This window comes from Haliotis rubra, unplaced genomic scaffold (genome assembly GCF_003918875.1).
Source record: "Haliotis rubra isolate DU_JTF1 unplaced genomic scaffold, ASM391887v1 Scf1464, whole genome shotgun sequence".
Taxonomy (NCBI): domain Eukaryota; kingdom Metazoa; phylum Mollusca; class Gastropoda; order Lepetellida; family Haliotidae; genus Haliotis; species Haliotis rubra.
This window is the reverse complement of record NW_025765408.1, coordinates 108,167-132,414: the sequence shown is the minus strand read 5'-3', so window position 1 is coordinate 132,414 and position 24,248 is coordinate 108,167. Positions and strand designations below refer to the sequence as shown.

The window sequence follows — 24,248 nt, the reverse complement described above, 5'->3', positions numbered from 1 at the left end:
TTACAACTCTTGGTATCACTTGCTTGATACAACAGTGTTAGTCCCTACACACTCATTGCAATAAAAAAGTTGACTATCCATAGAACTTTGTTTTCCTTCACTTATCCAACTTCTAAAAGTGTCTCTCAAAGAAGTAAGTATTAGTGACCCGCCAAACCAGTGGTTGATATCGGAAACCCCTATCCCGGCCTGGTGAGGACTGTTCACACTCGGCCAGGACATGCGGTAATACCTCCCCACCCATAGTCGTCTTATTAGACATTCACTGAGGACACAGTTATATCAAACATTAATGATCCTTTACCATGCCATTAAAACTCTCTTACGCAGACAGACATTACCAGAGATTTAATCAACCCTGCAATATATCGTGCTGTTCGTTACGTCAGTAAAGGTGTAACAAACTTGGTTCCTTGCCCTTTGAACACTTTGGAATGCATTTATAGGCATCACAATGATGGTCAAACGAATGTTCCACATAGCCGATGTGAATTATTCTATCAACACATTCAGAATTGTACGCATCATATGGTGTTTACTGCACTCAATAGTTCGTGAGGGCTACATACATCCATAACTAAAATACTACTTTTGTGGTATAATTTAAAGGTCACATGCAACGTAAAACACAACTTTGCAGATTCTGATACCTTTCGGTATGGACTTACCGAAACAAATCGTCAAAAATGCAAATACAACTTATAAAGTTGAAAAATAACGCGATGAAAAAAAACGCGCGAAACCGGAGTTCAAACATGTCACTAATTTTCTGGTTTCAACAGCTGGGCTGCGCTCATAGAACGTGCGCAGTGAAATATACTGAGTCAAAAAAGAAACTGCACATTCTTTCTTCGGGGCACTATAAAAGAACAAGAGAAGGTAAGATGGTTAAATTGTTATTATTTCATTGCTGAGATCTGTGTGATGTACTCGATACACTGACAGTGCCATAATCAGTTCCAATAGGCTACACCGCCGTTCCAAAACATGGGTATACAGACAGTCAAGTCACAAGAATAAAAATGCAAAATGTCTCACTTCAATATCGTGTATGGCCGCCCCGCGCATTAACCACTGCCAAACACCGTCTCCTGATCGACTGCCTGATGCTTGTGAACACGTGGTTGGGGATTTTGCGCCATTGCTCTTGCAAGGCAGTGCCAAGTTCCTGCAAATTCTGAGGTTGGTTCCTAAGACTACGAAGCCTTCTCCCAAGTGCATCCCAAACGTGCTCTATTGGATTAAGGTCAGGGGACCTCGATGGCCAGTCCATGACGTTGATTCCAGCGTTTTGAAGGAAATTTCGTGTCAACATCGCGGTATGCGGCCGAGCATTATCATGCTGGAACTGTAGACCTGGGCCATGAGCCGCTATGAAAAGAACGAGTTCAGGGGTGAGCACCTGGTCGCAGTAAGCAGCAGCTGTGAGGTTTCCACGGATGACCAGAAGTCGGGAACGGTTGTTCCCACAGAAAGCACCCCACACCATCCAACTTCCGCCCCGAATCTGTCGACTTCCTGTACACAACATTGGGCATACCGTTCACGACGTCGTCTCCAGACTCTATGCCTGCTTTCGCGAATCTGAGGGTAAACCTGGATTCATCGCTAAAGACGACTCGATTCCAGTCTCTCTGGGTCCATCGGAGGTGACGCTGGGCCCACAGCAGATGTTGACGTTGATGAAACGGCGTCAATATTGGCCCAATTGGACGTCAAGAATGGAGATTGGCAGCCTGCAACCGATTTCGAATGGTCTGTGAGGACAGTCGACCTCTAAACATCTCAGCCCTGGTTCGTGTAGCCGGCAGAAATCTGTCACGTAGGTGACGTAGGACGATTTTGCGGTCTTCTGTTCGTGACGTCACACGTGGACGACCCGACCTTGGGCGATCAGAAGTGGTGCCAGTTTGTTGTAGACGACCTCACAAGTCATACACAGTACGACGGCCGCATCCCATTGCTCTTTCGACGTCAATAACTGATCTTCACGTTTGCAACATGCCAACGGCACGTTCACGTTGCACATTTGACGATCGTGGCATTTCAAGTACCGTTAGAACTGTGGTTTAAAGGTGTTTTTTTCAATTCTTGAGGCCAATGCAAACACGTGCATATGAAGAAAACTTTGATGTGAAGATCACGTGATCGACTGCACGTGCAAAACCTGATTTGGCATTAACGTCATTTGCACGACGAATGGATGGGTTTGAGTGGGGTTTTGCTAACGTTTTTCTAGAGTCGAAAGATAGGGATCCCATTTCGGATACATAGATGTATCATCAGAGAAAAATTATTCATTATTTTTCAAATTACATTTTGTGAAGTTTCTTTTTTGACTCAGTATAGGTTCGCGCAGCTTGGAAGCGGATTTTCCGGTGAATACTCAGTGAAGTCTTGGTGTGAACTATTTTTCTAATGTTTTGTTGATATCTCACAGGCCCCAGCTTTTTATATGTTATGACAGTTAATTAACTGTTTATATAATTTCATTAGTCTATTTCACCACACGTTCTTCTTACCGAGTCACTTTCTCAGTTCGATACTTGAAAACAATGGCATTATTTAGCGTTGACAGAATTTCTAACTGTGATATAGATATGTCGTTGTCACAGACAAAACTCAGTGTCTTGTTTTATTGACACCTATGTGTCTGCCTGCCTGTCTGCTAATGACAATATTCAATACACAGCTGCTATCACTGACCACATGCAATTTGAACTTAACACCAATCAGGCGATACACCATAAACAAAATGCATTGATTTATGGCCCGAGTTCGGTCTCTGTCACATTATGGAATTACATATATAGGCAGGTGTGATACTTGAACACATGACATGTTATGATGTCTGTTGATTGTAAAATGTTATACACAAAAAATGAGCATGTATTTACAAAATCCAACATCTCTATATATACACACACAATGAGCCGCGAGGGCGGCATCTGCAAATGAACCAGCCGTTACACTTGAGTGCACACCCACCCGTTCTGACTGGGTTCGGTATCCCGGCTGCTTCGTTTCTTGGGAAATAAACCCAAGTACAAAATATTGCACTTTTGATTTGCTATTGTACGCTTATAATTTTGTTTTTATGTTTTTTCATAACCAGCAATGTATATTATATGTCATGAATAAGTGATAATTGTATTTTAATTATGTTTGATGTTTTGGTTGCATGTGACCTTTCAGATGGACACATGCTGTACAAAGCTTTTCACGTGAAACATTAGGGGCCTCTCACTGTAGTAATCATCAAAACGTACAGTACACAATCTTTTCGCTTTACAAAGGGTGCAGCCCAAGGCGTCACCATCTGTAGAATGCCACTGATGCTATGGTCTGAAATCGGATAAGCTATAAACATGATAAAACAGTTTCTGTATTAGTTAGGCTTTATTCATTGTTAACATTGTTTCAAAAATTTCCACCGTACTTGAACACTAGCTATTGCATTCTAATTTCAGGTTAATCTATTGAATTTATTTTCAACTATATTTCAATTATATCTTAACAAAGCATTCATCACTTGATATGGCCTGTTGATTTTACCTGCTTGTCTTCTCTCATACAACACCTGGTCATGCATCTTAAATACAGTTGTCAGTTTGACACTGAGTTACATTGAGTAATTTACTTAAAATTCTAAAGTATGTGATATTTTCACATATGCTTATATCTCCTGATGACAGGTAGGTAGAGTAGGCAAGTAAATTTGAACAGACCCCAATTTATTACTTTCAATGTTTTAAGATGGGTTAACTTTCATTTGCTTCTTGCTTTTAAAAAAGCAAGTAAGCATCATTATATACATGTTGGCAAAGTTGCTTATGTTTGACAATAACACCTTTGCTCCCTTCATTGTTGAATTAAAGTTTACCAAGAATGCTAATACACAACTGACTTTTCCCCTTTAATGCATCTCCCTAACGGTGCCTGTTGTCCACAATGATGAGGGCCAGGTGATTCCAGAATACACATGATACAGGTTAGTGTTTGTTTACTTTTGGTATGAATTTGTCTGAATAATGTCTGGTGTACTTGTTGAACACACCTCTTTGTATCAGAAAAAAAATTAACGAGGAGAGTTACTTGCTTGATAACCGTGTTAGTAGCTACGCCACAATGTCGCTCATATAAATTAAAGACGTTGTATATCCATAGAACTCTCCTTGTTGTTCATCACACCAACTTCTAAATGCCACTCAGAGAAGAAAAAAAATGTCAGCATATTTAAATTATGCTTCTCCATAGTTGAAACATTTGTAAGAATATTGTTTTCCACCTTTGACCTATCGGAATGAATATGTTCATTATGTGACATGTCTTTCTCTACAATAGTAACTTAAATCTGATAATGATACATTTTCTCATAACTGGCAGTCATGAGATAATATTACCCTGTATCAGTTTTGATAGTAATACTCCACTGACGTTTTCCAGGATGAACACGTCTGAGGCAACAGAGAAAAACAGATGCTGTATGACTGATTCTTTCCCTGGACTGTATCAGCTGACCCACTTAATGCTGGTGGATACTTGTGATGTTGAATGTAACATCAGTGAGGTCGCTGGGGAGGAAACAATCACACATGATGATTTTGATGGCAAGACTATTGAGCCAAACATTTTCTCTCCAGACTGGGCACAGGCCAAATATGAAAGTAACTGTATATCAACACAGAGACAAACATGCAGTGCTTCCAGTACTAACTATTATGCTTATTGCTGCAGCAATTTTCATTTACAGAGGACTGTCAAAATATTCAGACTTCACTGTTGTACTTCCATTTTTGATGCATATGCATGTCACCTAAAATATCTGTACAGCAATATTGACAGTATGATTGTCAGTGTGGAAAACATCAACATGCATCTGATGTAAGTGTTAATCAAGGTTCTTCAAAGGAGACCATCATTTTTTACTGTATGCATGTCTATATTTATGAATGTCCATAAATGCAGAATATAATATGTTGAACAATAAAAGCTGAAATGACAACCCAGACTTTGTGGATTTTTGTTTGATGATAATTGACACATGAGAATAATCGTAAGTATTGTAGAATCTCAGTTGTACCATTTAGACTACCATTCAAAAGCTTAATTATTCTTTGTTTCAGTATTTTAAATACACACTGTGTTCACTGACACTGTGAGTACATTATAATTGTGACGAGCCTTGATGTAATTTGCAAACCCTTCACACATGCTGGAATAACAAATGTGAAAGATGTGTATTCAAATTTAAAAGGCTCCCACCTTAAAAGACAATGTACCCGATACCCCCTTGCTTCTGGCATCAGATAGTTCAGACCTCCAGTAATGGTTGAATGTGTTTATAATATTTCAGTAATTCACTCATGCTCAGTTACATTATTTGACAAAACCTGAAACACAATTTCAAATGATATTCTTGTGTTTTCAAAATGTGATCTATAATTTAGATACTGGTTATTTGTGTTGAGAAGAGACAGCCTGTAAAAATGGTACAGATTGGGGTGGGGTCCCAAATGATACTTAGAAATATATTGTGCAAGCAATATGCCAGTTTACTGTACATTTTGGGGATTGAATAATGGCCTAAATATATTTTGGGGATGTGGGGTGTGAGGTGATGATGAATTTAAGGGGGATCACCTATTTTGTTCTGGAAAGGTAGAGGTCATCAATATTTTACACATGTACTAGGGGGGGTTAGCAACTTTGTACATAAAAAGATTATGCTAAACTTATGGGGTGGGGGGTGGGTTAATTGATTTTGAATACGACATATGCACATTACTTTGTACATGAATTGTAGGGAGGTCACTCACATTGTACATGCTTCTCCATAAAAATCATCACCAACACCCACACCATTAATTATGAACGGTCCTTAAATATGTATGTAGAAACTATAAACCGGAAGTTGTGAGCTTATTTATCGTGTGAATGGGTGTAAAATATTTTTGAACATCTTTCCATTGCATCCCAAAGCGTTATAGGCTATGAGAAGAGGTTGTTTACGTGAACGGAAACTGAAGCACTTATGCTGTGCGCGTTATCACGTCAGTGCTAACGTTATTTGTGTAACGCTAATTTCAGTGTACACTAATCCTATGTTCTAACAACTATTACGACCGCATTAATGCCCTGTGTAATGTGACATAATGGGGAGTAAATGGTTTGACGAATTTACAAAGCAACTACTCAAGAAGAAATTCCGAGAAACGACAATGGAGTATATTACAATAACTGCAGTACCGTTCTATTAGCATTATTTTTCGTCCAGACAGGCTAGTTCTTCGTGCTTTGACAACAGTCGTCAGACGGGACAACTTCCAGATTCCGTAATTCGTAGTATAATTAAGAACCACAGAGTTAAAAGTAGGTTTAATGTCGATTTTAAGTTTAGGCTTGGCCGATAGGCAGGCCTATATGCCAGTATCAGAGTGACAGCTTGGTCTACTGTTTGACCGTAATTACCGTACGCTCCAAACGGGCAAGGGGGCGCAACACCAGGAATGTTCCCCATTGGAACGAGAATGCGACTCGGATTGCAAAAAATAACATCGAGCCGTCATTGCCATTGACGGCGTGGACACGGCCCTCGTGGTCGCCGGCATAGGACTCGGGGGTGCCGGCGTCGGCTTGTTGTTGACCATTGTGGCCGCACCCATCGTCCTCGGGATGGAAATAGCCGCCGGGGTATCGGGGCTGGCGGGAGTAGCCCTTAAATTCATTTCACGTCGTCTGCAACGGAAAGCACTAAAGCATGACGAGATCAGGGTTCTGTCCCGAAGCCAAGGTAAACACAATCAACGATCGTATTTCCCCCGATAACCAATAGCAATATCTCCAGGGAAGAGTTTTGTTTGGTGATATCGGAAATCGCGAAATACCACCGAAGGAAAGAAAAGATTCGAACCAAGACTCGGGAAAACTGCTGACATCAGCGAAGACGAGAAAAAAAGCTCATAGAACGAATCATTCAAACTTTCGTGACAAAAAACAAGGATCTTAACAAAGATTCACCTTAAACTGTTTTGTTGATGTAAACATAACCCAGTAAACCTTGCAACAGAAACTGTTATAGCTAAGTGCTATAGGTGAACCCGACCCTAGGCAGTCAGGCAACAGCTACTGTTTAGATTTTAACAATGCTATTGTGACCATCTTGTTTAACTTAGCAACGACGGTCCTATCTTGTTTCTGCTTATACCCCGTCTCGAACTCGCATCGCTGGATTACAAGGATGCCTGTCGATATATTTCAAGGGGGCTGGGAGGCTTAATTCCCACAAATAAGCCTCTCTTCCCCCCACCCCCTTCCTCTGCTACTACTAGTGGAACAAATGTGACAGAGCTAGGAGGAACTAAGATGCACCTTGAACTTGGTTACCTATGTGACTGTTGTACTGGCCATTCTCGATATACACACGAACACTGTAAGTCTCTATGGTGACATGCAAGTCTTACACGCACGCACGCACGCACGCACGCATGCACACACACACACACACACAGAGGAACTAAGATGCACCTTGAACTTGGGAACCTTGCTATGTACAGGCAATTTCAGATGAGTAATGGGGATGACCATAGTCCGAGATCACAATTAAGTCACAGAATTGTCCGCAGATTTATGACCTTTCCCGTGCAAGCCCAGGTAAAAGATGACACCAACGTGGACCCACACGTCTGTAAACAGACAAGGCGCGGGTGGGAGTGATGAAACAGGTACAATGAGAATGACACCACCTGTAAAATTTATGTACAAAGTCTCCCTCTCTCTCTTTCTCTCTCTCTCACACACACACACACTGCTTGTCAAGTACAAAATTTATCTCCTCTCCCAAGTACAATGATCACCCCCTACCTACCCACCCAAAACAAAATGGGATGAAGCCTCTTATATAACTCCCCTTGCCATACATTATGAACGGTCCCTTACTTTGAAACACCTCTCTCCACCTACTCGATTGTAGCGTCGTCACAATCGTTAGCAAGAAATTGGGGAATGTTATGTCCAAACAAGGGGTAAATGCCCTCTGCTTGGCGACAGAGGTTACCCATGTCGGAAGTGGACTTAGTTTAACACCATTTTAGTGTCCTCCTCGGCACCATACACACACTACAACAGGTGTAACACATTATTCCCTTCGGCGAAATCGATTTTGTTTCTCTCCGCGAACCTAGCTAAATTTCAGACTCAAACTTTTATGCAAATTTGCCGCATAGCCTTGGTAAGAAGACCCTATAGTCACCCATGCACAACTCTCTCTCACACTACATACACATATGCCTGAATAAGGTGTTGTCAAAGTATTTCCAAGTACAAAGGACGCCTTCCATGAACCATAGGTGGCGTTCTAGGAAATCAAGAGATTATCACGTGATATCGGTACATAACGAATCTTGGAGATAAACGCTGGCATTACTCAAAATCCGTTCCAAATGAAACCAGTATCAAGCTTCAAAAGGATTGCGTGAACAGACGGTGAGTACAAGAACAAATATGAAATTCAGTGACGGTTAATTGCTAACTGCGTAGCTCTCGTTGTCATTCAAACAGCGCCTATTAACATTAATGTCAGTCTCCATTGTGTCTCTGATCGCGTTACAAATATCGTAGACTGTCACAATGTATCCTGTCCACCACGATCGTTCCGCAGATCATCCCATATTCTGAGCCCAAACAAACTGTTACTGCTGTCCCGACGCAAGTTCTAAAGGCGTATCGATACATACTTTACAATGACCAACTGTAATTACTGGACATGCGTGTAAAGAAAGGTAACGTTTTTAATTCCTAAACGAAACATTTGATTTGATATTCAGTGTTAAATTGACAACATGAGACTGAAATACCGACCTAGATCTACCTTCCGAATTCTGGGTCGACACACTTACCTGGGACCCTCGTACCCTGATTTTCGGGCCGACGGAAATGTTTATCGGAATTGGCTTCAGTATTTATACGTTTTAAATCCCGTTTCGTTTAACGATTCCACTTTTAGACGTAACCACGGTCAGCCAGGTCACGGGCTTCTCGTTTTCCCGGATATTAGCTGCTTTAATCGTAATAAAGTTGTTATGGTACGCGTTTGTGGCTTCCGATTGATCATTATTGTCATGAGTGTATGTTGCATTGATTAATTGTACGCATGGTTTTCGTTAATGGGTTTATTAGCCAATAATAGATTTGGCCCGCCTTGGCCCGGCCCTGCCCGACTTTTAGGCCATCCCCTGTCGTGGACAGAATCGATTATGTTGCTACATGGGCTAATAATTTTCTGATTGGTTGAAGTGTTGGCTCGGAACCTGAGTGACGCTTTACACAGAGCACATCGGTTCGAATCACTGTTTGGACAATAATTTTTAAAACTAAAAAATCTAGTTTTTTTGCAATTTTATTATGTTTTTATATGTCATGATTAACATATATTTCAAATTTGAATGAAATCGGTGAGGAATTGAATATTTTAGAAAATTCTACCACTACACTCACAATGTTATAGTCTAGGGTACCTAAGTACTTTAAAAGAGGAGCTAGGGAGTGACTCTTTTTATTTTATTTGGTGGACAAATGGATAAGGAAGAAGATAATTACTTTTTCAGACCTGTATTTTCAAGTATTTCAATATGAAAAATGCCTGGCTGCATTAAGGTGTTGACGGGACTGGGTGTATGGTTACTCTCAGGCACACAGTGTACTAGGCTTGGGAAGGTTATCTCCCATTTGAGAGACACCCAATTGACAGACACTAAACCAGAATATTAATTATAGTCCGTTTGGCTCAAAAGCGGACGGATCTAACTCAAAAACTAATAAACATATAATACTCAGTGAAATGCTGATCCTAATCAAAACATCAGACCAACTCTCTGAGGTTTTTTTATGTCCTACAAATAATAAAGTTGTTTAACAAGCTATCATTAAAATATTTACACAGTTGGTAGGAGGGAGGAGTGCATAGAGATGAACAGCCAGTGTTGTTCTGTTTAGTAGGAACTTTATTTTCTGAAATGCTCCAATCATTTTAGATGTCTATTTGACAATGTTTTCAATATGATAATGCCAATTTCCATCAGAGGAGAAGGTTAAACCCAAATACTTATCAAAATCAAATGTTTTTATATTGCAGCAATCACAATTCAAATTAATGTCTTTTCAGCCATCTTTCAAAGTAAAATGATATAGCAGACAGACAGACAGACAGACAGACAGACAAGGGATGTTACTTGATAAGGGATGTTGCTTGATAATAGTGATAATGTCTACACCAAAACATTGCAGTCAAGAATCTGTTTATCCATAAGTGTTCCTCTTCATCATACCAGCTTCTAAATGTCACTTATAGAAGGAAGCATGGCTATTGCAGGTGACTATCATGCATTTAGTGATTCACTGTAATTGGGCATTTTTGTAAGAGCTGTGATTTCCATTGAAGCCATGGGAAATTGAAACAGAATGATTTCATGTTTAAGTGATTCACAGAATATGATATATATGCATCCTCAACAGACATTTCTGCCAGAGATAAGGACTGCCAGTGCTCACGTTTACCAGTCCTACTCACATTTTACCTGTGAATATCCTGCTTCATAGAAACAGTTTCCAACATATATGTCATAATACATGTATACACACAGAACTCAATTAAGCACCCCCTGATTTTTCCCTATTGCCATCAATGCTCATTCTCAGTTAACTGGGACAATTGCTGTCGCGGACATTTTGGCTGTTGATGCTTTCAAATTTGCTATTATATCGAGGTTTATCAGTGCAGATATTCTAAATAAGTCATATTGCAGCGTCAGAAGCAAACATTTGGTTCTATGAGTTCTATGGGCATTATTGCTATGTCGGTAGTGTGTATTCTTTTTTAAGCTTGCTGCAAAATTTTATTAAAATGGAACTTTTGTTATATTTAGTGTCATGAAAGAACCAAAATGCATACAGGTTAATATGCCATGTTAGCATGTTAATGGTTCACCAACCAAAACCCAAAACTCTCGTTTAGATTATATCTGTAGAGTCAGAGTAATTTACGTTACTTTGTGCTTGTTTACAGCTTTTCTTGTGATAAATCATTGCACAGACATACAAGATAACTTTTCTTGATTGGCTTGGTCATTTATTCTCGATATGTAAAAACATATAGTTTCGTTAACATCGATTTTTCTTACAATATGGAAAAATATGCTCGACATCAGTAGAGATTTTTTAAGCAAGTAATCATAAGTTACCGTTATAACACAAAATCTAGCATCGCATCCCAGAAATAGTCTTTATCACTGTACATTTGGGGCCCGGCGGTCTGTTGTTATACATGTGCCCCAACCAAGCATTCTGTATTTATTCATCTTTCCATAACATTATTCATTACCAGAACTAATTTAGGTTACTAAAATTTACGTTACCGACATACTTGGAAATTTGGAAAGTTTCGCGGAACTATTGTGTTTTGTTGTCTGGTATTGTGTGAATCAAACTTTGACAAGTGAAAGTAAGTTTTAGGCAGTTATTGCCTTTTATATATAAGTAACGTAAATTATATTTCCGAATGCTTAACAATATTAGTTTGCTATGCACAATATTTTCAATTCTTTTATAGCTAGGAAATGTAATTAGGCCTCTAAATATTCCATTTGTTGAATGGATTGTGATAGGGTTATGTTATTGAATGTTGAAATAAACGTCTAATTAATGAGATGTAAATTAACAAAAGAATGAAGGAGATTCAGTTCAACTTTCAGATAGTATCAATATGTCTGAGTTTTATTTGAAATTTCTGTGTGAAAGGCGTTATGGCTGAAATAATCCATCGGAATTATTGATTCATTCAATTGTGTGTATTCACAAGTGCTGGTAAGCACATCATCATCGTAATGTAAATTATTTCATCAGTATTACCCACGAGATATTCAGACGTTTCCAGAATGGTTGAATATGTATGATAAAAACGTTGTCATACAACTGATGAAACGTATATAACAATGTCAAGAGGATTTCTTTTCAGATAAAATGGCTAAAACTGCTGCCCAAAAGTAACATGATTATAGAGAGAGAAAGAAAGCAAAAATGGGAGTAGCATATCTCAAAATGGAGATACAGTTATGATGGTTGACGATTATGTGTCGTTTTCATTAAAAGATAATTGTTACAGACTGATTATAAGTTTTCTTGCTGAAGTAAAGTTTAATTCTGTTATCAAAAGGGATGTCATTATTGAAATATATTAACAGTAGTAATTTACTTTACAGATGAATAATATCATTTTCCGAATAATCAACAGAAATATTTGTACTATTGTCGATTGTTTGTCATCGCCTGACTTTGCAGTTTCGCATTCTGGCAGAAAACTATCATCTGATGTTTCCATTTTTTATTAGTGTTGTTGGTTAAATCTAAAATAAGCAGTTCACAATGTTAATTACTCTATTTATTTACATATTAGATCTGATGCAAATTAATTCGCTTCCATAGCTCGATGGGCCTGTGTACAATTTTGATCTACGAACACCTGAGTGTATCACACAATTCAATTGGAATAAGAAGATCGTAAGCATACAGAGATATTGTAACATAAAATACAACACGGAATTGGTGGTCATATATTTTTGTGCCTGAGTGTGAATATTTTGCAGAAAATTAGTTCAGATATGGCACTAACTGAAAAAATGACCGCATAGCGGTTTTCATTTACTTTATTTTTTCACAGTTGTAGACCCAAATGGTCCCGGTTTACTGAGAACGAGTGAAATACTGGAAAGCTTCAACGCCATTTTTTCCTGAAAGTTGACATTTTGGACTAAATAATATCAACAAAATCATGAACATTTGCATTATTTAAAGTTACAAAATGACATGAAAACATCAACAATGTTTTGTCAACAAATGTATCCCCGTACAACTAGGGGCTGCGGATTTCTAACATGGGAGAGGTGAGTGTCTCTCAGTCTGAAAATGTTCTCTGTCATTTTCAGACAACAAATTACATGAAAAATGTTAATAGTGTGCATATCCACTTTGTGCTCGGATGACTGCTTTGACCCTCCTCCTCATGCTTGTTGTGAGTCTCCGGATTCGCTCCAGGGGCAGCTGCTGCCACTCCTGGTGCAAAGCTGCTTCCAAACAATCCAGATCTTGTTCAGGCCGATCCAGTACTTGCATTCGTCATCAAAGAATGTCCCAGACAGTCTCCAGTGGGTTCAGATCCAGGCTCATAGCAGGCCATGGAAGTTTGGTTACAGCGTTATTGGAGAAAAACTGTGACAAGAGTGGAACGATGTGGTCAGGCATTGTCATCCATAAATACAGGGCTAATGGATGGTTATCAAATGTGGCACAAGAACAGGATCCTGAATGTCCTGGATGTCGTGGTCACCACTGAGATTTCCATGAACAGTTACCAAGTCCAGTTTACAATCATGGGAGAGATAACCCCAGACCTTGACAGATCCAGCACCGTAAGGAACTGTTGCTGTGATATTATTAGCTAATAGGCACTGTTCTTGGTCCTCCAGACTCGCTTCCTCCATGATGTCAGATTCAATTATAACAGGAGATACTTCGCCCACAGGCAGAAATAATAAAGACGTATATGGGTTAAATGGCCTAGAGTGTGGGGGTGCTCGAGGGATGCTGCATTAGTAGTAATGAAAATGCCTGGCCACGTGCCAGTACCGGCGAGGCAGCATATCCGACCAGATGATGGTGGTCTTTGGGAGCAGCAGGCGGATCCTGAGCATCGACAGCTCAATCTCATGCGAAAGCTCGCAGGCGGTGACTTGGCCAAGATCATTCGACCCTAGGTGAATCACAAGGGCCTTGGGGTGGCCGGTTGCCCTGGCCACTTGTCGGTCCACCACCTGCCGGAGTTCTGCCCATCGCATCCCTCCCCTCGCCAGCCAGAGGATGTTATCACTGTCACAGGAGGAGAATGGACAATACGCAATAAAGCCAAATAGGTTACTTATGTATTGGAGAGCCTATTAGATTATTATATGAAAAATGGAATGCGTATGTAAGTTTTGTAACGCTCAGATCCCCACCGACCAAAGTGCTGAATTAGCTCTGAACTTACACCCTTGCACGCTGCCGTGGTAGCTGCTCCTATCCGAAAAGAATGGGAGGTATAGGAGGAAGTGTCAATCCCACTGAAAGCAAGGGATTTCGTTAAAACTGCTTGAAACTGATACCTAGTTAGTGGGGTATGGTCAAAGTGTACAAAGGCCTGCTGTGATCCTTTTGTGCGCTTACCCAAATAAGCTCTGTATGCCGCTACTGGGCACAAACCATGGGTCGGAGAGCTGGAGATGCTGATAGTAATACCTTTTGAAAGTCTGTCCGACTTTGAGTGACGGAGAGTAACTAACAGGTTGCCATCTTCTATGGTGACCTCTTGAGCCTGACAACCGGGGTGTTGTTGTCCAGTCTGTACCAATTCGCTTACCCGGAAAAATCCAAAGAACGCCACACAGTATACAGCTTGAAAAAGGGAAACTTCGTACGATGAAGAACATACTGACCTTAGATTTGTTACAATTACCTGTAACAGTTCCAATGTGATTGGCTTGCGCAGGTCCCTTCTTGGACTGGTTTTATACATACCTTGTATCATTTTGGTAAGTCGCAATACCGGTGACATGCGTCCTTACTGTGTTAGGTGCAAGCCTTGTCATAGACAAGTAAGCAATGAAATGAACAAGATTATCCAATGGTGCTGGCCATGTTTCCGGGATCCCATATGTTGTCCTGAATGCTCGCAGCGCCTCAACCCCTGCTTACTCGCCAGTGATACTTGTAGCAATCTGTCCGCCTCCCTTGTCAGATGATCCAAAGGTTGTCCGGAAGTGGGGACGGTTGCGCCTCTGCTGTTGGTGCTGCTGCTCGGATTCGGTGCAACTGAAATTTCGACAAAGCATCTGCGATTACATTGTTTATGGTACTGATTTATTTTGCTTTGAACCATATGTTATGGGATAGACAGAGTAGGACTAACTGTCTGACAAGGGACATGATACGGGGCACCTTACATGTTTGTTTGTTGATGATTGAAACCACTGCTTGATTATCACAGAAGAAAAGTACCTTTTGTTGGCCCGAAACAGTTACCCGTAGCCGTGCAGCTGAGTACGATAGGAAAAAGCTCCAGGAGTGTCATGTCCTTCGTCCAGACCGTCCATTACCCAGGCGTCCGGCCAGCACCTGTTCACCCAGCGTCCCTGAAAGTATGCCCCAAAGCCTGCAGTGCTGGCTGCGTCAGTAAATAACTGTAAGTCGCGAGCTGTCCAACCATTGACTATTCTAAAACACAGATACACCATTAAAGCTGTTGAGGAAAGTAAGCCATATAGCTAGATCTTCCCTCAGCGACTGCGTGAAGAGGCGAATGTGATGTGACTGATGTCATATCTTGCTGTATGCGTCAATGAATCTGCGACAAAAAGGTCTGCCCATGGGAATGGCACGGCACATAAAATTGAGTTTAGCCACCAGTGATTGCAGCACCTTTCGAGTCGTCTTTAATTTGCCTGCAGAAAGCAGATTGTATTAACTGTGAGACATCCTCGATCTTCCCCGTTGGTATTCTGACCTGCATATTCACTGTGTCGATCTCGAGACCAAGGAATGTCAAGCATGTTGCTGGGTTGACTGTTTTCTCGTGTGCGATGGGCACACCAAAGTCGGACAAGGCCGTCAGTCATGTCCCAAGATTCTGTTCACACTCCCCGGACCCGTGTCGGTCCCCTGTCAGGAAGTCATCGAGGTAGTGCATCAGCTGCCTATTGGGTAACTGTCTCAGGATGTGCCACTGCAAAAAGGTACTGAATTTTTCGAACACAGAGCATGATATTGAGCAACCAAATGGCAAACATTTATCAAAGTAATACTCACCCTGAAAATGGATACCAAGCAATTCGAAATCTTTAGGATTGACTGGCATGATCCTAAATGCAGATTTGATGTCAAACTTGGCTAGCTGAGCATTTGGTCCAAGTTGCTGAACCATGTTCACTGCTTCACCAAAGCTGGCATATGAGACTGAACAGGCCTGTTGGTCAATATGGTCGTTTATTGACTTGCCTTGGGGATAGGAAAGATGGTGGATTAATCGAAAATCATCAGCATTCTTACCTATGGGGTCACTTGCACATGTTTGCTTCTTTCGTACTAAGCCGATTGGCGAAACTTGGAAGTTCCGGAACGGAGGTTGAAGAAATGGGCCAGCAATCCGTCCCAGCATTAACTCTGAGTGTAACTTACTTTCTACAATACCCTGCATTGTGGGATCCATCGCTGAACGGAGGTTGCTGGACCATCTTTGCGAGCGTTGCCCACTGAACTCTAATTGAAAACAAAAATGAAAGCCTTGCAAAAGTTAAACTGGATGTGATAAGTTAACGGTCATGTAGGTATGCAAGTGGGGGGAAATCTTAACGAGATCCACTGGGGTTGGTGCTATGGTGGACAGGGGTTGGGTGCAGGTTTGGTGTTGCAGTCTTAGGGGGGCGTTGTCCCCCTTTCCCCCGAAAGCATGACTAAGCAGGGTGGGACTGGGAACATTTGGAGCACTTATGTTGGAACTTACATTCTGACCTGGTACAAGGTGACCTGTTGAAGTCCCAGCATGCATTGTCGCGAGTCCCCCCAAGGTAAGGTATGGTACTGTGGCTCGTCCGCTCCTGTCCGCTGGTTGATACCGACTGGGTTGTGGAGTCATGTACTTGAGCCACAGTTCACCATCGATCTTAGCCCACGATCTTGAAGGGTCCATTGCCATGCGATGACGGAACTGCTCATCGTAGAGTGTCCAGCCATCTCCTCCAAACCTCACTGCTGCGTTTCTAATAGCTTCCATGTAAGCCAACATACCCTGAATGGTAGACTGAGAAGCATGCTTTACCATGTATGTACTCATGTAGATGTGGAAGGCAGATGTCCAAGCACCAATGCTCGACTGCTTATTACTTACCTTGGCTGATGGCCTCAACTTTACATTACCTGAAGGATCTAATTCCAATGAAAATTGCGATTCATTATTTGAATGAACATTTGGCAACAGTGATGACAATTCTACGAATTCACCTTTCCAAATCCTTTCCCGTGTCGCCTGCTTGATGTTGGCACTGATAGTTTCCGCGTCGAAGCTGAGGAAATCCCCGCCGCCGTGCGTGTCGAAAAGCGAGCCTATGGCGTCCGGGGGAATAACTCGTTGGTGACCCTGTCGAAAGGTCGACTATCGTGATTGCCTAGGACATAGCCTGGAAGTGAGTTATCCCTTACCTCGTGTGTTGTTGATGCTGATTCTCCATCCACCTGATCCTGTGAAAGTGGCTTGTTGAGGAGAGCTAGTATGCTACCCAGCTGCTGGGAAATGCCATCCATCCTACTCTCACTCAGTTCGGCATTGCTCTCACTCGCTTGAGTACCTGGTAATACCGGGCGACCTGTTACTATGTCAGCATTCAAAGAACGATTCTCAATCATTGCATTAGATTCAATATGCACATATATGGTATTTTAGACTGATTCGTGAACCTGTTAGATTTAGCCTTTTTCTTACCCGTTTTTTCATTTCCCAGCCTTGCAGCCTTCCCTGCTCCTGGAACCAGGCGGTGATTTATAACCGCTTTGCGCTTGGGTGGCATGTCTAATCTTAACTGCTGAACAGCGTAGCCGAAACGTGAAAGATGAATTGGTAGATGAAACTCGAAGGATGGACTGAAGGATGACAGCGTCGACCTAACGATATGATGGCGGCGATACCGGCGGAAAGCTAACAGCATATGACGTCATATGACGTTGTACACAAAATTGATGACGTTGGGGCATGACGTAGCATGTCTGCATACGCGGAAGCGGAGGTATATGATATAATTAAAGCTTCGCATCCCTGCCATAAAGGCATTTAGTTTTTAGTACTAAATGCTAATAACGTCGGGGTAGACACCACTCAAATGAGCTCTCTTGTGAAGATTGGTCAAGCCTGCACGCTTGATCAGCCTTCTTGCCCTCATCCCATGTGCCTTTATGCGGTTTCTTACAGTCCTATTGCACAGACGTCTATTGGGGAGCCATAGGTGCTTCAGGATAATAAAACAATTTAAGATTTATCATTAGGTAATTGAAAACAATTATGCTCAAGAGAAGCATGCGATATTGACATTGCACGACTGATTCACTAAGTTTCCCTTTCTGTATTAAAACCGACAATAGCGGGAGTGCCCTAAGGATCAGTCCTTGGACCTCTTTTATTCTTAGCATACAAAAACAACATAGTTGATTGAATCGAACGTCACTCCATGTTATAATCGACGATCCCTATATTGGTGCATTTACTCTTAACTCAGATTTAGACAGAATATTTAAATGGGCGGAAACCTGGCAAGTAGAACTGAATCAAAACAAAACTGAAACTATTCAATTTTCACGCAAAACTGAACCTCCCTTCTCGATGCATGGTACCCCTATAAATGAAGAAGGTTAAGAAACTCTTAGGTATTACTTTGTAGGAACACCTACATTAATGAAATGATAAGGAAAATGATTAATTGCCTTCGTAGTTTTAAATACCACTCGAACTCTTGAAACAAGGTATAATACCTTCATTTTACCTTTATTTTAATTGCTGCCATCTCTGGGACAATGGTCCAAATGAACAGTCCTTGTCACTACAACACTTTCACTCAGATGCCTTTTAAAGCACAATATCATATTGGTGGTGCAGTCAGAGATACGTGCCATGCGAAACTATATAATGAGACAAACCAGACCTCCTTAGCAAAACAAAGAGTTACTTCCAAATTAACATTATTTTATGAAATGGTAAACCATCTGGCTATCTTTGTGATCTTGCTCCAGGGAATGTGTCTGACAATAATAACTACAATCTTAGGAATAATGATGATTATCAGACTATAAGGTGCAAGTGTAGAAATTATGCCAATTCGTTTTTGCCCATACAATTAACTTGTGGAATAACCTACCCATAAATGCGACAACTGTTTCCTTTGTTTAAGAATCTAATCACACCTCAAGCTGATACCAGTATATGTTTGATCTTGATTTTGGTTCTCTTAGATTGGGATGCAGTGACTTAAACAGTTTTAAATCTATTCGTTTCATTTCTGATAATGCTTCTTGTTCCTGCTCACATGATTATGAGGATGTATTCCACTATTTCTTCATGTGTCCTAAATATAATAGCATTCGATATGAATCATATTTTTAAGCCAAATGTTCCTCCCTGTGGGATGTAGTCCAGTCCAATCCAGTCAATCTAACCGAAATGTAAGGTCAACCATCAACTCTTTGCAAAAGAAATGATTCATGTTTATTTTCAAAGTAGTGGATTATAACACTGAAAATGCAAAAGTCTAGAAAATACTAAGGGGTGGAACATGTTATAAATCGACCTTAATCTTATCCCCACAAAGGTGCTTGTCACATTTTTTATGCTTTTGTTTAATAAACACAGTAAACACGTCAGTTTATTTGTTATGTTTCAAACAGATAATGCATAATTAGTCCATTTGTCTCTAAGAATCATTATGTAAAGCCACAAGGGGTTGTTGTACTTGTAATGATTCTTTTTTTAATATACTGATAGGAAAAAGTTCAGGAACATTGCATTTAAATGTGTAGTAGAAAACATGTGCATTCACACCATTATACGTTTTCTTAGAGAAACACAAGTGTTTCATTGCTTTCTTAAACTATTCTGACAGAAACATATTAAACAACACTTTGTTTCAGAGTAAAAGTAATGAATGTGTAAACATGGATATATTGGAGAAGACAACCTTCATTTCATTCTCTTCCCAAACAGGTTACTCCTGTCATATCTTCCTAAGTAACCTCTGTTCTAATAGGGCCACTTTTCCCGTTTCTCGTAAAATCCCCTTATATAGCGGCAAAAAGTCGCAATATGAATTATTTCCCTTCTTTCTATCCCATCAAAACACATACTACATCAACTTAGATCCAATAGAGCGGCCACCATGGAGTTAGCTGATCAATATGCGAAGGATAGATTCTTTATTTCATGTTTAACTGAAAATCAGAAACTATAGTAATAGAGAGCGCAGGAATGAAAACGAGTTCATATGACACACAAGACATTTAATGGCTTGTGTGTCGGTTGTCAACGAGGGCGATGGAGATGCCATTAATCCGCCATTTACATGACTGAGTTCTGTCTAAATAAAAAATGTATGCGCATCGCGCAGGGGAAGAGGTTCCAGTTTTCCAGATTAATAAAGCACATGGATTGGGGGGCATGATAAATTTCAGTGCAACTTTGGCCTATTGATTTAAGTAGCGTCGAGTTGTTTGGGATAGCTGGCTTGACCATCTCAAGACCCATTATTTGCATGAATTCGATGAGAAGTTTTATCTCTATAACCCAGAAATTTTGGTTATTCAACTTGGGGGCAATGATTTGTGTCGGTCTGATGTTGACCCTCTCAAGCTCGCAAGGGAATTTAACCAGTTTCTCCATGAAATTATAACAATATACAACATCATTAGGTTAGTCATTTGTCAAGAATTCCCTAGGTCTTCCGAGAGAGCTGTTTCGGTGGGTTATGAACGAAAACGCCTCCTGTTCAATCAATATTTGAGTGTTATGCTGCCTGAAAGAGGCATGTATTTTTGGAGGCATAAGAAAATCTTTAACTCTTCCTTGTCTGTTTACTGTGATTATGGTGTGCACTTGACAGATGACGGCAATTACAAATTTTACAGAGGCCTATGGGGCTGTAATCTTTCTTGTTTAAAGAGCATTTGGTAGTGGTCACGGTAACGATTCATCGATAGTATCGATGGTGTTACATCGTCAACTAAGTGATACAAGTGCATCGATACAAAACACATTTAGGCAATATATCAGGATATTTATATCGCAAGGGACCATGATACATTGATGTATCGCCACAAGAAACAATATATCCCGATACTACTTAAATACTACTTAAAATTGTAAGGAGTATTGCATAAGGAATAATAGAGGAATCTCTGTGAAATGCTTCTGAATTTTAAAAACAAATTGAACCTAAAAGGAAGTTGTTTGTGTGTGTTATCTTTGTTACATGAACAAAGGAGTTGGTGTATAAGTCAAAGAGTATGAACATTTTACAAACTCTGTGAACTGTAGAATACTTGTCTTCAAGCAATCTAAATATGCAGATATGTTTTAGTTGTTTGACAAATAACACCACTTATTAACAACTATGAACGACGTCTTAGCTTTGTTAACAAAGAAAACAAAGAGAAGATAAAATTTAGAAAGCAAACTTGAGAGTTATTTTCAGTGATTCTGAATTCTGAAAATAACTTTTTCTGAAATAAGTTTTTTGTGAAAGCATTGGTGTAGAAACACAACTTCCCAAGGGAAACTTCACTTTCAAATATATATATATTAGATCAAGGTATACTGAATATGTTTGACTGTACTTTCTTAAGCATTAAATGCTGAAACTTTATTAGATGAACAGCTGTTTAAGTGAGTGTGAATGTGACACAAGTTCAGCTGTGTAATAAATAAAGTTTCAGTCATTTTATCTACCATGTCTGTTCTGTTATTAGAAATTGTAAAACTCGGTATCGTATTGCCACCATTGTATCGTGATGATAATGCGTCTACTTGGGTTCCTTATACTTAATCGTTCATGATATATCGTCTAAAGCCTCATTAAACTGGTATCGGGGTATATCGTCTTGCCACTTAAGCCACGATACACGGCTCTAGCATTCGGTTGTTCCGTTGGTATTTCACAACAGATGTGACATTCATACGGTTATTGTTTGCTGTTTAGCTGGTGGTATGAAGCAAAATGCTTTTATTCTTAGGATTGCATCCTTCAAGTTAGTAAGGCTAGGCGAGTTAAATCTTATTTACCATTAATAAACCTAGCAATCGGCTAAATCACATTGGCCACATTATTTTACATCGTCAATGTTTAACCACCACGATCCCTTGTTGCCTATTTTGTCTGTCTTCCCAGTGTTGTTCTCCCTTGGTTGAGTCGCTAAATTATTCTAATGATAGTTTAATATTAAACACACATTTAGTCTGTTACACACATTTTATTGTTTGTTTATAACAGTATATATTTTGTTGTGTTTGCTAGCTAGGTTGAACCTGCGTGCTTTTTCTTCAGCTCGAGCACTGCTTTCTCGGCGAGCCTGTTTTTATTGCAATGTATTGGTGTGGCGTTTGCGGAATTGAAGCCTACGTGTTTGTCTTCTGCTAGAGCACTGCACATTCTGTAGTTCGTGTTAGTTGCTGTGTAGTTGCAATGTATTTAGGAGATAAACGTACTGTGTTTGGAAATTAGATGAATGTTAGACCGAATTGATAGTCTCTAAATTTCATTTGAAGCCTACGTGTTTGTCTTCTGCTAGAGCACTGCACATTCTGTAGTCCGTGTTAGTTGCTGTGTAGTTGCAATGTATTTAGGAGATAAACGTACTGTGTTTGGAAATTAGATGAATGTTAGACTGAATTGATAGTCTCTAAATTTCATTTTGAAGCGAGCAGCGTGAGCGTGAGGGTTTTAAATGATTAATTTAGAGACTATCAATTCAGTCTAACATTCATCTATTTCCAAACACAATATCGTTTATCTCCATTCTACCCAACCAATTTAACATCGAACTTCCTCGTCCTCGCGGAAGACACTTTGCATAATCTGGCGGGACGAAGAATTGAACTTCGTCTGTGAAGGGAGTGGTAGGTGCGTTAGTATTTTTTTTAACATTGCAACATAAAAAATTTCTGTCCAAAGAAAACAAACTACTGTTTATTCAATGCAATAATGTAACACCTAAGAGCTTGGTTCTTATAATCCCATAACTCCACCGCGACCCGAAACAAGCCTATTGTTTTGTGTACCGTGTTACTGTGCTCCTGGCCACACTAAAATGGAATCGTCTGACCTACTTATTTTCTTGGAAGTAGACAGTTACACAACAGTTTGAAATGGCGGACGAGCCAGTGTTTACATTTTCGCGAAGGTTGAAATTCGAGTGACAGTGGAAAATGCTTGACTGACTGTGGAACCTGAACCCTGCAGAATCGAAGAATACATCCTTTTCTGATCAACCTATGAACTGTAACTCATCAAAGACTGTTGATTTTTATGATCGTGAGAGTGTCGATCATGATTTCAACATCGTGCCTCCACCCGGCATCGCGACGAAAGAGTGACAGTGCTGCTTTGTGTACATGTGACTAACTTGGGATTCCTTGGAACATTGTTCTCATCATTTAGGACTGGATTTTGGCCAAGCTTTTTAAAGTGTACGAAAGTGTACAGCCGTCGCGAGGGAAGGTGGCAGAGGGGCGGAATTCGTGGTTAAATTTTTTGACATTTGAAGGATGCAGCGGGACATGATGGAGTATGAGTGGCATACGTTTTTGTTTAAGCCTGACCGTTATCTTGCGAATTTCCCATTCTAAAAAGCGAGAAACAAATATACCATTTACCAGGTAGGTAAATGTTCTGAAACGTTTTGCCGCACAAATAGGGATAGATAGGGATGTTTTTACAAGGTTTTCTGATTTATATGTTAGATATTGTTTGGAGCTGTGTATTGAAATTGAGTTTGAATATTTTTATAATAGAAGATAATAATTATGATAGTGAGGTTCCCTAATAATTGTGGAGGAGAAATCGTATAAATGTATTTTTCGAGTTTTAATAAATGTTTCATCAGCATTTCCATCACGTCTGTTGTGTTGATATTAGTCATGTTGGTGGCCAAGCTGAAGTAGTGCGACAGTGTTGTATACGTGCGCAGTAAAGCGCCGTGAAATTTGGCGCATTTTCAATCCAAATTGATACCGTCTGATTTTATTGATTGACCAATCAAATTCGAGCATTTCATGTAGCCATGGTAGAATGTTTTATGTTTGCAGAAGTTAAGGCTACATGTTTTTTCTCCTGCTAGAGCACCTCTCCCTTGGTGGAGCCTGTTTTATTTGCCGTCTAGTGGCAATGTATTATTTTGTGTTTGCAGCAGTTAAGCCTACATGTTTTTCTTCTTCTATAACACTTCTCCCTTGGTGGTGTTTTATTTACCGTGTAGTGGCAGTGTAAATTTTGTGTGTTTGCGGAAGTCAAAGCTAAGTGTTTTCTTCTGCTAGTCTACATTTTTAATTTATGTCACTGGCATATTATTTTAGGTTCTATAAGTTAGCTATGGTTTCTCTTCTACTCACCTTGTTTATTTTGACAATATTCTTATGG

At 40.1% G+C, this 24,248-nt stretch overlaps 1 protein-coding gene across 1 annotated transcript in view; it reads left to right on the top strand.

Annotated features, from left to right (window-relative positions):
• The first annotated feature begins 8,387 nt into the window (after nt 1-8,387).
• LOC124269683 (sacsin-like) overlaps nt 8,388-24,248 on the top strand; it is a 94,790-nt gene continuing 78,929 nt past the window's right edge. Inside the window, exon 1 of the mRNA XM_046704725.1 lies at nt 8,388-8,484. The gene's annotated coding sequence lies outside the window, so the exon portion shown is untranslated. The remainder of the gene's footprint in view (nt 8,485-24,248) is intronic.